Source organism: Macaca mulatta, chromosome 10 (assembly GCF_049350105.2).
Source record: "Macaca mulatta isolate MMU2019108-1 chromosome 10, T2T-MMU8v2.0, whole genome shotgun sequence".
NCBI classification, from domain to species: Eukaryota; Metazoa; Chordata; class Mammalia; order Primates; family Cercopithecidae; genus Macaca; species Macaca mulatta.
In genome coordinates, this window is record NC_133415.1 from 31,101,020 (window position 1) to 31,111,729 (window position 10,710).

Consider the following 10,710-nt stretch of genomic DNA (forward strand, 5'->3'; position numbering starts at 1 on the left):
GGCAACATAGCAAGACCCTGTCTCTACAAAAAATTTAAAAATATTAGCTGGACATGGTGGTACATTCCTATAGTCCCAGCTACTCTGAGAGGCTGAGGTTGAGGCTTAAGCCCAGGAGTTTGAGGCTGCAGTGAGATATAATCAGGCCACTGCATTCCAGCCTGGACAACAGAATGAGACCCTGTCTCTAAAAACAAACAAACAAACAAACAAACAAACAACATTGTAATGGAAGTTCTAGTTAGTGCAATAAGGCAAGAAAAAGAAAGAAATACAGATTGGACAGGAAGAAATGAATTTCTCTCTATCTGCAGATGACATGATTGCTAAAAACTCCAAAACTCTGTGAGCTAGCCAGATGCCATGGCATGTGAGGTGGAGCCAGGAGGATCACTTGAGCCCAGGAGATCAACACTGCAGGCACTGCAGTGCCTGTGAATTTTAGAGCTGGGATTTTCCTGTTGCACAGGCTAGAGTAATATAGGGAGACCCCATCTCTAAAAAACAAACAAAAAAACTAACCAATGACAAGGCTGATATAGGAAAATTCACAGTGTTTCTATATACTGAAAATTGGAAACAAAAGATGTTTTAAATATCATTTACAATAACATAAAACATATCATATAAATCTAACAAAATATAGACAGGCCTGGCCAACATGGTGAAACCCTGTGTCTACTAAAAATACAAAAAATAGCCAGGCATGGTGGCACGTGCCTGTAGTCCCAGCTACTTGGGAGGCTGAGTCAGGAGAATCCCTTGAACCTGGGAGGTAGAGGTTGCAGTCAGCTGAGATTGTGCCACTGCACTCCAGCCTGGGCAACAGAGCAAGACTCTGTCAAGGAAGGAAAGAAAGAAAAGAAAGAAAAGAAAAGAAAAGAGAGAGAAAGAAGAAGGAAAGAGAAAGAAAGAAACCAACCCTGTCTCTACAAAAATTAGCCATGGATGGTGGTTCGTGCCGGTAGTCCCAGCTACTTAAAGGGCTGAGGTGGGAGGATCACTTGAGCCTGGGAGGTCAAAGCTGCAGGGAGCCGAGATCGCACCACTGCACTCCAGCCTGGGCTATGGAGTTAGACACTGTCTCAAAAACAAAAAAAAAAAAAAACAAAAACAAAAAAAAAAACAACACTACAAAATCTTGGTGAAATAAACTAATAAATTAAAGAAGACCTAAATAGATGGATAGACATACTGTTTTCATGGATTGGAATACTCAAATATGTCAATTATCCCCAGATTGACCTACAACTTTAACACAATTCCAATTAGAATCCCAGCAGAATTTTTTGAAGATATAGACCAGCTGGTTCTCAATTTTTAAAAATTAATTAATTTGCTTATTTTGAGACAGAGTATCACTCTGTCATCCAGGCTGGAGTGCAGTGGTATGATCATGGCTCACTGCAATTCTCCCATCTCAGCCTCCCGAGGAGCTGGGACTACAGGCGTGCATCACCACGCCTGGCTAATTTTTTTTTGTATTTTGTATTTTGTTGCCCAGGCTGGTCTCAAATTCCTGAGCTCAAGCAATCGGCCCACCTTGGCCTCCCAAAGTGCTGGGATTACAGGTGTTAGCCACCTTGCTCAGACATAGACGAGCTGATTCTAAAATTCATATGGGAAGGCAAAGGAATGAAGAGTCAAAATGATTTAGAAAAAGAAGAATAAAGGTTGAGAACTGACACTACCTGATTTTAATTCTTACCATACAGCTGCTATAATCAAGACAATGTGGTGCTGCCACAAGGTAGACACAGATCAATGGAACTGAAAAGAGTCCAAAAATAGACTCCCACTACTATAGCTAATTGATTTGTTTGTGTTAAAATATATACTGTAGGCCAGGCACAGTGGCTCACGCCTGTAATCCCAGTACTTTAGGAGGCCAAGATGGGAGGATCACATGAGGCCAGGAGTTCAAGACCAGCCTGGCCGACATGATGAAACCCCATCTCTACTAAAAATACAAAGCTTAGCCAGTCGTGGTGGTACACATCTGTAATCCCAGCTACTTGGTACAGCGAGACTGTCTCAAAACAACAACAACAAAAAACTATGAAATAGAATAAAAAATGAAATATACACTACAACATACTTTCCCATTGTAACCAGTTTTTAGTATTTTTTTTGTGGCAAAATATACATAACGTAAAACTTACCACTTACCATTTGTTGCTTTTTTTTGAGACGGAGTCTCACTTTATCCCCCAGGCTGGAGTGCAGTGACATAATCTCAGCTCACTGCAACCTCCACCTCCCGGGTTCAAGTGATTCTCCTGCCTCAGTCTCCAAAGTAGCTAGGATTACAGATGTGCTCTACCATGCCTAGCTAATTTTTGTATTTTTTAGTAGAGATGTGGTTTCACCATGTTGGCCAGGCTGGTCTTGCACTCCTGACCTCAGGTGATCTGCCCACCTCGGCCTCCCAAAGTGTTGGGATTACAGGCATGAGCCACCGCGCCTGGCCCACTTAACCATTCCTAAGTGTAGAATTCAGTGATATTAAATACATTCACAATGTTGAGCAAACTGTCTATGTTCAAAACTTTTTTCATCATCCCAAACAGAAAGTTTACCCATTAGACAGTAACTCCCTTCTATCCCCTGCCCTCAACACCTGTAACCTCTAATTGACTGTCTCTAGAATTTTCTTTCCTATTCTAGATACCTCATATAAGTGGAATCATAAACTGTTCTTTTGTGACTAGCTTATTTCTGGTTTTTTTTTTTTTTGAGACAGTTTTGCTCTTGTTGCCCAGGCTAGAGTGCAATGGCATGATCTCGGCTCACTGCAACCTCCACCTCCCGGGTTCAAGCGATTCTTCTGCCTCAGCCTCCCGAGTAGCTGGGATTACAGGCATGTGTCACCACGCCCGGCTGATTTTTATTTTTAGTAGAGACTGGGTTTCTCCATGTTGGTCAGGCTGGTCTTGAACTCTTGACCTCAGGTGATCCACCCGCCTCGACCCCACAAAGTGCTGGGATAACAGGCATGAGTCACCGCACCTGGCCTGTGACTAGCTTATTTCACTTAGCATAATATTATAACAATTCGGCCAGGCACAGTGGCTCACGCCTGTAATCCCAGCACTTTGGGAGGCCGGGGCAGGCAGATCACAAAGCCAGAAGATCGAGGCCATCCTGGCTAACATGGTGAAACCCTGTCTCTACTAAAAATACAAAAAATTAGCCGGGCGTGGTGGCCGGCACCTGTGGTCCCAGCTACTCGGGAGGCTGAGGCAGGAGAATGGCCTGAACCCAGGAGGCGGAGCTTGCAGTGAGCAGAGATCAAGCCACTGCACTCCAGCCTGGGCGACAGTGCAAGACTCCGTCTCAAAAAAAAACACAAAAAAAGAATTATAACAATTCATTCCTTTTTAGATGAATAATATTCCACTGTATCTGTATGCACATTTTGTTTATCCATTCATTTGTTGATCAGCATTGGAGTTGTTTGCATCTTTTGGCTATTATGAATACTGTGCTATGAACATTGAGTCCCTTTTATCAAATATTTGGGGTATACAAATAGGAGTGAAATTGCTGAGCCATATGGTAATTCTATGTTTAACTTTTTTTTTTTTTTTTTTTTTTTTTTTTTTGAGACGGAGTCTTGCTCTGTCGCCCAGGCTGGGGTGCAGTGGCCGGATCTCAGCTCACTGCAAGCTCCGCCTCCCGGGTTTAGACCATTCTCCTGCCTCAGCCTCCCGAGTAGCTGGGACTACAGGCGCCCGCCACCTCGCCCGGCTAGTTTTTTGTATTTTTTTAGTAGAGACGGGGTTTCACCGTGTTAGCCAGGATGGTCTCGATCTCCTGACCTCGTGATCCGCCCATCTCGGCCTCCCAAAGTGCTGGGATTACAGGCTTGAGCCACCGCGCCCGGCCCTATGTTTAACTTTTTAAGGAACCATTAAAACTGTTTTCCATAGTGGCTGCATAATTTTGTATTCCCACCAGCAATGTATCAAGGTTCCAATATATCTCCGTATAATTTTATGTGTTTATTTGCCATTCATATGTCTTCTTTGGAGAAATACCTACTCAAGTATTTTGTCCATTTTTTTGCCTTTTTTTTTTTTTTTTTGGTACAGAATCTCGCTCTGTTGCCCAGGCTGGAGTGCAGTAGCAGGATCTCAGCTAACTGCAGTCTCTGCCTACCGGGTTCAAGTGATTCTTGTGCCTCAGCCTCCTGAGTAGCTGGGACTACAGGTGCGTGCCACCACGCCAGGCAGATTTTTTGTCCGTTTTTAAATTGGGTTGTTTTGTTGTTGTTCAGTTGTAGGAATTCTCTCTATATATTCTGTACATTAACCCCTTTTCAGATATATGATTTGCAAACATTTTCTCCCATTCTGTGGGTTGCCTTTTTACTCTCTTAATAGTATCCTTTGGTACACAAAGGATTCTAATTTTGCTCAAGTCCAATCTATTTATTTGTTTATTCTTGTTGCTTATGCTTTTGGTGTGTCATGAAGCCTCTCTTCTATGCTTTCTCCTAAAAGTTTTATAGTTCTAACTCATATTCAGGTTTTTAATTCATTTTGAACTAATATTTGTACATGCTGTGAGGTAGGAGTCCAATCTTATTCTTTTGACTATGGCTATCCAGTTTTCCCAGTGACATTTGTTATAGGGACTGTCCTTTCCATTGAATGGTCTTGTTATATTTGTCAAAAATCATTTAATCATATATGAGTTTATTTCCAGGCTCTCTATTCAATTTCATTTGTCTATGTCTGCCTTCATGCCAGTACCCATGGTTTTGATTACTGTTGTTTTGCAGTAAGTTTGTTGTTGTTTGTTTGCTTTCCGAGATGGAGTCTCACTCTGTTATCAGGCTGGAGTGCAGTGGTGCAATCTCGGCTCACTGCAATCTCCGCCTCCCGGGTTGAAGCGATTCTCCTGCCTTAGCCTCCCGAGTAGCTGGGATTACAGGTGCAGGCCACCACACCCAGCTAATTTTTGTATTTTTAGTAGAGATGGTCTCCAACTCCTGACTTCGCGATCCGCCCGCCTCGGCCTCCCAAAGTGTACGGATTACAGGCGTGGGCCCCTGTGCCCGGCCTTTTTTTTTTCTTTGAGATGGAGTTTCGCTCTTGTTGCCCAGGCTGGAGTGCAATGGCGCAATCTCGGCTCTCTGCAACCTCCGCCTCCCGGGTTCAAGTGATTCTCCCGCCTTAGTATCCCGAGTAGCTGGGATTACAGGCATGCGCCACCACGCCCGGCTAATTTTTTTGTATTTTTAGGAGAGATCGGGTTTCTCCATGTTAGTCAGGCTGGTCTGGAACTCTCGACCTCAGGTGATCCGTCCGCCTCGGCCTTCCAAAGTGCTGGAATTACAGGTGTGAGCCACCGCACCTGGCCTTATAGTAAATCTTAAAATCAGAGCCAGTGCAGTGATTCATGCCTGTAATCGCAGTACTTCGGGAAGCGGAGGTGGGAGGCTCAGTTGAGGCCAGGAGTTCAAGACTAGCCTGGGAAACATAGCAAAACCCCGTATAGAAAAAGTTTTTTAGACTGGGCGCGGTGGCTCGTGCCTGTAATCCCAAAACTTTGGGAGGCCGAGCAGGTGGATTACCTGAGGTCATGTGTTTGAGACTAGGCTGACCAACATGGAGAAACCTCGTCTCTACTAAAAATACAAAATTAGCCCGATGTGGTTGGTGGCTCATGCCTGTAATCCCAGCTACTCCGGAGGCTGAGGCAGGAGAGTGGCTTGAACCTGGGAGGCAGAGGTTGCAGGAAGCCAAGATTGTGCCATTGCACTCCAGCCTGGGCAACAAGAGCGAAACTCCGTCTCAAAAAAAAGAAAAAGAAAGTGTTTTTTAAAAAAATTAGCTGGGGCCGGGCGCAGTAGCTCACTGCTGTAATCCCAGCACCTTGAGAGGCCAAGGTGGGCGGGTCACCTGAGGTCAGGAATTTGAGACCAGCCTGACAAACATGGTAAAACCCCATCTCTACTAAAAATACAAAAATTAGCCAGGCATAGTGGCAGATGCCTGTAATCCCAGCTACTCGGGAAGCTGAGGCAGGAGAATCACTTGAACCTGGGAGGCAGAAGTTGCAGTGAGCTGAGATTGCACCACTGCACTCCAGCCTGGGCAACAAGACCAAAACTCCGTCTCAAAAAAAGGGGGGGTGGGGTGCGGTGGATCATGCTTGTAATCAGAGCATTTTGGGAGACCAAGGCAGGCGGATCACGAGATCAAGAGATCGAGACCACCCTGGCAAACATGGTGAAACCCTGTCTCTACTAAAAATACAAAAAAATTAGCTGGGCGTGGTGGCATGTGCCTGTAGTCCTAGCTACTCGGGAGGCTGAGACAGGAGAATTGCTTGAACCCAGGATGCAAAGGTTGCAGTGAGCCAAGATCACGCCACTGCACTCCAGCCTGGCGACAGGCAGAGACTCCATCTCAAAAAAACAAACAAACAAAAAAAGCTATTTATTATTCTTTAGATGTTGATAAAATTTACCAGGGAGGCTATCTGGTCCAAGAGTTTTCTTTGTTGGGATGTTTTGGTTGATGATTCAGTCTCTTGACATGCTATAGACTTGCTGAGATTTTCTATTTCTTCTTGTGTTGGTTTAGATAATATGTGTGTTTCAAGGTTCATTTCTTCTACGTTATCTAATTCGTTGGCATACAACTTCATAGTATTCTTTCATAATCCTTTTTATCTCTTTAAAGATGGTAGCAATTTCTGGTTGATTTGTGTCTTCTCTCTTTTTTTATTTTTCTTTTCTTTTTTTGAGGCAGAGTCTCGCTCTGTTGCCCAGGCTGGAGTGCAATGGCGTGATCTTGACTCACTGCAATCTCTGCCTCCCAGATTCAAGCGATTCTCCTGCCACAGCCTCCCGAGTAGCTGGGATTAAAGACACGTGCCACCACACCCGGCTAATTTTTGTATTTCTAGTAGAGATGGGGTTTCACCATGTTGGCCAGGCTGGTCTTGAACTCCTGACCTCAGGTGATCCGCCCGCCTCGGCCTCCCAGATTGCTGGGATTACAGGCGTGAGCTGCCGCACCCAACGAGGGCCAACTTTTCATACACAAGGGTTCCGGTGCTTTCTTAAGGCCAACTGCAGGACTTGAGTGTACTCAGATTTGGGTATATGCAGGGATCCTGGAACCAATCCCCCAAGTATACCAAGGGAAGACTGTATACTGAAACTGAAGGGATGTGGCAGTCCTCAGGAGATGTATAGCTGTAAATGCCTACATTAAAAAAAAAAAAAGGATCTGAAATAAGTAACCTAACTAGACGTCTTAATGAGCTAGAAAACCCAAAGCTTGTAGAAGTAAGTAAATAATAACTAGAGCCTGGGCATCGTGGCTCACGCCTGTAGTCCCAGCACTTTGGGAGGCCAAGGCGGGAGGATCACCTGAGGTCAGGAGTTTGAGACCAGCCTGACCAACACGGTGAAACCCTGTCTCTACTAAAGGTGCAAAAATTAGCTGGGCGTGGTTGTGCACGCCTGTAATCCCAGCTACTCTGGAGGCTGAGGCAGGAGAATCGCTTGAACCTGGGAGGCAGAGGTTGACATGAGTGGAGACTGCACCACCAGCCTGGGCGACAGAGTGAGACCCCACCTCAAGAATAATAATAATAGTAATAGTAACTAAAGTGCGGGTAAATGAAACAGGGGATAGAAAAACTAGAGAAAAACAATGAAACCTAAAGTTGGTTCTTTGGGGGAAAAAAGAGCTGAGATCTTGAAAAAAATAAATAAGTGAAAAGAAAAGTTGACCCTCTGTATATGAAGGTTTTGTATCCCCTTCAATACTGCATTTTTGATCCATGTTTGAAAAATATCCGCACATGGATGGACTTGTGCAGTTCAAACTTGTGTTGTTCAAGGGTCAACTGTATTGTATTTTCATTTTCATTCCTCTCAAGGTATTTTCTAATTTCCCTTGTGATTTCTTCATTGACCTGTTGCTTTTTTTTAAAGTTGGTTGTTAAAGTTCCACATATTTGTGAGTTTTTTTGGTGTTGCATGTTATTTATTTCTAGTTTCATGCCATTGTGGTTAGAAAATATGTTCTGAATGATTTCAATTTTTTTTTTCTTTTTTGACGGAGTCTCACTCTGTCGGCCAGGCTGGAGTGCAGTAGCACAATCTCAGCTCACTGCAACCTATACCTCTTGGGTTCAAGCGATTCTCCTGCCTCAGCCTCTCAAGTAGCTAGGACTGCAGGCGCATGCCCCACCAAGCCCGGCTAATTTTTGTATTTTTAGTAGAGATGGGGTTTCACCATATTGGCCAGGCTGGTCTCGAACTCCTGACCTTGTGATCTGCCTACCTCGGCCTCCCAAAGTGCTGGGATTACAGGCGTGAGCCACCGTGCCTGGCAGTTATTTTTTATTTATTGTTTTATCTATTTATTTGTTTTGAGACAGAGTCTAGCTCTGTCTCCCAGGTTGTAGTGCAGTGGCACAATCTTGGCTCACTGCAACCTCCACTTCCTGGGTTCAAGCGATTCTCTTGCCTCAGCCTCCTGATTAGCTGGGATTATTACAGGCGCATGCCACCACACCTGGCTAATTTTTGTATTTTTTTAGTAGAGACAGGGTTTTGCCATGTTGGCCAGGCTGGTCTTGAACTTCTGACCTCAAGTGATCCGCCTGCCTCAGCCTCCCAAAGTGCTGAGATTACAGGTGTAAGCCACCATGCCAGGCCTAGCATCTTTATTTTAGCACAAAGAACTACCATTGGCATTTCTTGTAGGGCAGGTCTACTGGTAATAAATTCGCTCAACTTTTGTTTATCTTGAAATATTTTAATTTCTCTCTCATTCCTTAAGAAAAATTCTGCTGGGGCCGAGTGCAGTGGCTCACGCCTGTAATCCCAGCACTTTGGGAGGCCGAGGTGGGCAGATTGTGAGGTCAAGAGATCCAGACCATCCTGGCTAACACGGTTAAACCCCATCTCTACCAAAAATACAAAAAATTAGCCGGGCCTGGTGGCGGGAGCCTATAGTCCCAGCTACTTGGGAGGCTGAGGCAGGAGAATGGTGGGAACCCAGGAAGTGGAGCTTGCAGTGAGCTGAGATGCTGAGATCGTGCCACTGCACTCCACCCTGGGCGACAGAGTGAGACGCCATCTCAAATAATAATAATAATAATAATAATTCTGCTGGAAATCGAATTCTTGGTTGACATTTTTTTTTTTTCAGGACTTTATGCCATTCCCTACCTTCTGGCCTCCATGCCTTCTAACAAGAGACTAGCTGTTCATTTTATTGAAGATCACTTGTACATGATGAGTTGCTTCTCTCTTGCTGCTTTCAAAATTCTCTCTTTGGCCTTCAGTTTCCACAATTTGAACATAATATTTCAGTGTGGATTTTTCTTGAGATAGCCTGCTTGAAAATCTTTGAGCTTCTTGGGTGTGTATCTTCATGTCTGTCATCAGATTTTGGAAGTTTTTAGCCATTATTTCCCCAAAGTATTTTTCCGCCCCTTTTTCTCTCTCTCTCTTCTCCTCCTGGGATGCTTATAAAGCATATGTTTACCCACTTAATGATGTCCCACAGTTCCCTAAGCCTATTTAGTCTTTTTAATTCTTTTTTCTTTCTGTTCCTCTGATTAGATAATTTCAAATGTCTTCACATTCACCGTTTCTTTCTTCTGCCTGCTCAAATCTGCTGTTAAATCTCTCCAGTGAGTTTTTCACTTCAGTTTTTACACTTTTCATTTCACAATTTCGTTTTGGTCACTTTTGCTAATTTCTATCTCTTTATTGATACTCTCATTTTGTTCAGACAACAGTTTTTTTTTTTTTACTTTGGTTCTTTTCCATATCCTCCGTTAGCTCACTGAACATACTAAAGACAGTTGGTTTAATGTATTTCACTAATAATTTTGATGTCTGGGCTTTCTCAGGGATGGTTTCCATCAAATTATTTTTTCCTTTCAATGGGCCATACATTCATGTTTCTTTGTATATTCTGTAGGGTTTTTAAAATTTTTTTCTCTTTTTTTTTTTTTCTTTTTGAGATGGAGTCTCTCTGTTGCCAGGCTGGAGTGCAGTGGCATGATCTCGGCTCACTGCAACCTCCGCCTCCTGGGTTCAAGCAATTATCCTGCCTCAGCCTCCCGAGTAGCTGGGACTACAGGTGCACACCACCATGCCCAACTAATTTTTGTATTTTGAGTAGAGACAGGGTTTCGCCATGTTGGCCAGGATGGTCTCGATCTCTTGACCTTGTGATCTGCCTACAACAGCCTCCCAAAGTGCTGGGATTACAGGCGTGAGTCACCGTGCCCAGCCTATTTTTTGAATTTTTTAGAGACAAGGTCTCACTCTGTTGCCCAGGCTGGTCTCAAACTCCTGGCCTCAGGCAATCTTCTCACCTCTGCTTCCCAAAGTGCTGAGATTGCAGGTGTTAGCCATCATGCTCCTGGCCTGTTACTGTATTATTTCCTTTCTGGTTGAAACCTTTTTTTTTTTTTTTTTTGAGAGACAGAGTCTCACTCTGTTGCCCAAGATGGAGTGCAACGGCCCAATCTCGGCTCACTGCAACCTCCGCCTCCTAGGCTCAAGCGATTCTCCTGCCTCAGCCTCCCAAGTAGCTGTGATTACAGGCACCTGCCACCATGCCCGGCTAATTTTTGTATTTTTAGTAGAGACAGGGTTTCACCATATTGGCCAGGCTAATCTTGAACTGCTGACCTCAAGTGATCCACCTGCCTCCGCCT

General features: G+C 44.2%; 1 long non-coding RNA gene across 1 annotated transcript; it reads left to right on the forward strand.

Annotated features, from left to right (window-relative positions):
• Window positions 1-1,052: 1,052 nt before the first annotated feature.
• Window positions 1,053-2,603, forward strand: LOC144331937 (uncharacterized). The gene is made up of 2 exons (XR_013399556.1): window positions 1,053-1,571; window positions 2,449-2,603. It is a non-coding gene; the product is annotated as an uncharacterized LOC144331937 (long non-coding RNA).
• The last annotated feature ends 8,107 nt before the right edge of the window (window positions 2,604-10,710 follow it).